Here is a 2,963-nt window from a genome sequence, read left to right on the forward strand (position 1 = left end):
GCAAGTCAGTTAAGAACAAATTCTTATCTACAATGACAGCCTAGGAACAGTGGGTTTACTGCCTTGTTCAGAGGCAGAACGACAGATTTTTACCTTGTCAGCTTGAGGATTCAATCTAGCAACCTTTCAGTTACTGGCCAATGCTCTAACCACTAGGCTACCTGCCGCCCCATGTCCCACACTTTAGGTAAATGTATCCTTGTGTAAGTTACTTCTAGTAAGATTGACGGTAATAATAGATACACTTTCCCGTTGGGGTTTGGCTTTCAGGGTCTGGTTGGTTTCATTGAAAGACCCACAACTGAAACAATGGGAGTCACCATGACAATGACATTCAGTCAGATCACAGTCACACATAATGTAAAGTTATGTCGTGATTTTGATAGATGTGGTGCTTATAGGAAAAACAGAGCTTATGGCACACACATATTGTCACGTCCTGACCATAGTAAGTTGTTATTTTCTATGGTAGAGTAGGTCAGGGTGTGACAGGGGGTGTTTGTCTGTTTTTGTATTTCTATGTTCAGTGTCTAGTTTTGTATTTCTATGTTGGTTTTTGTTTGGCATGACCTCCAATTAGAGGCAGCCGGTTGTCGTTGTCTCTAATTAGAGGTCATATTTAAGTTGATGTTTGTGCCACCTGTTTTTGTGGGTGATTATATTTTGTGAGTAGTGTTTGTTCCTCCTGCATCACGGTTTGTTGTTTTGTCCTTCAGTTTATTTTGGTATTGCATTAAGTTTCACAGTCTAATAAATATGTGGAACGAAACAGACGCTGCATTTTGGTCCGCTCATTTAGACAACCGTGACACATATAGGCCACTGTTAACGCTATCTTTATAAACCTTTCCCAGTTTATAACACATGTTATGAGAGTGGGTGTGTCAGAACATATGTCGGTGAATGGGACATACAAGCATGTGATTTTTCGTGGGGAGCCCGTCCTCTTGGAGTAATCCTCTCGCGTTGGGCAGCTGTTCTTGTTCCTATTCAACCCCACAGAACTAACCCAGGCCCGCTGATTACGGATCAAAAAGGTCCGGAAAAATGCTGGGAATGACAGAGGTCTACTGCCATTTAACAAACAGCTGTTTAATGAGTGTAATCCCATTATGGAGGGGAAGCAGCCGTTAACCAGTGGAATCAAAAAAGCCCCATAACATCAAACATCCACCACCTTGTTTTAACATGGGTATGAGGTACTTGTATGCATATGCTTCTGTTTTTCAATGACAAACCCACTACTGCTGTGTGCGGCCAAAGAGCTCTATTTTCATGTCATCTGACCATAGCACAAGTTCCAGCATATGCAGCATTTGCACAAAAGTACCTCATACCTACAGTAAAATATGGTGGTGGATCTTTGATATTATGGGGCTATTTTGCTTCCACTGCTCCTTGTTAAGGTCAACAGCATAATGAACTTTATCAAGTAACAGGACATTTTAGCCAAAAACCCGGTTGCCTCTGCCAGGAGGCTGACACTTGGCCGCAAGTGGCTCTTCCAGCAAGACCACTAATCAAAATCCACATAGAAATTATTCATTGACCACAAAATCAACAAACAGCCTCTAGATTTGAACCTTTGGACGAAGAGCAGATGAATGATATCAAGGATCTGGAAAAATTCTGTATGGAGGAATGGTCTAAGATCCTTCCCAACGGGTTCTCCAATCTCATTAAACATTTTAGAAAAAGGCTGAGTGTCCTTATCCTCGCAAAGGGAGGGTGCTAGTGTATTGAAAACAAGGGCGACAATAACCTGTCTGGGCTAGGGGGCAGTATTTTCACGGCCGGATAAAAAACGTACCCAATTTAAACTGGTTACTACTCTTGCCCAGAAACGAGAATATGCATATTATTAGTAGATTTGGATAGAAAACACTCTGAAGTTTCTAAAACTGTTTGAATAGTGTCTGTGAGTATCACTGAACTCATATGGCAGGCAAAAACCTGAGAAAATTCCAAGCAGGAAGTGGCCTGTCTGAGAATTTGTAGTTCTTCTTTTGATTCTCTATCGAAACTACAGTATCTGTGGGGTTACGTAGCACTTTCTAAGGCTTCCATTGGTTCTTTAAAGCCTTCAGAAAGCAGATTGAGGCGTCTCTGGGCAGAGTATAGTAGCTCAGTTTCTCAGTGGTCTGCCTGGTGACAAAGAGATTGGATATGCGCGTTCACGAGACCACACTGTTTTTTCTTTTCCTCTTTGAATGAATACACTATTGTCTGGTTGGAATATTATCGCTATTTTAAGAGAAAAATAACATAAAATTTGATTTTAAACAGCGTTTGACATGCTTCTAAGTACGGTAATGGAACATTTTGAATTTTTTTGTCTCAAAATGCGCTCGTGCGTTACCCTTTGGATAGTGACCTGAACGCACGAACAAAACGGAGATATTTGGACATAACTATGGATTATTTGGAACAAAAACAACATTTATTGTGGAAGTAGCAGTCCTGGGAGTGCATTCTGACAAAGATCAGCAAAGGTAATACAATTTTTCTAATACTAATTCTGAGCTTAGTGTGCTCTGAATTTGGCTAGCCCTGATGGCTGAGCTATGTACTCAGAATATTGCAAAATGTGCTTTCGCCAAAAAACTATTTTAAAATCTGACATAGCGATTGCATAAAGGAGTTCTGTATCTATAATTCTTAAAATAATGGTTATGTATTTTGTCAACGTTTATGATGAGTAATTTAGTAAATTCACCGGAAGTTTTCGGTGTTTTTTGATATAAATATGAACTTGATTGAACAAAACATGCATGCATTGTATAACATAATGTCCTAGGAGTGTCGTCTGATGAAGATCATCAAAGGTTAGTGCTTCATTTAGCTGTGTTTTGGGTTTTTGTGACATATATGCTTGCTTGAAAAATGGCTGTGTGATTATTTTGGTCTATGTACTCTCCTAACATAATCTAATGTTTTGCTTTCGCTGTAAAGCCTTTTTGAAA

This window comes from Salmo salar, chromosome ssa28 (assembly GCF_905237065.1).
Source record: "Salmo salar chromosome ssa28, Ssal_v3.1, whole genome shotgun sequence".
Taxonomy (NCBI): domain Eukaryota; kingdom Metazoa; phylum Chordata; class Actinopteri; order Salmoniformes; family Salmonidae; genus Salmo; species Salmo salar.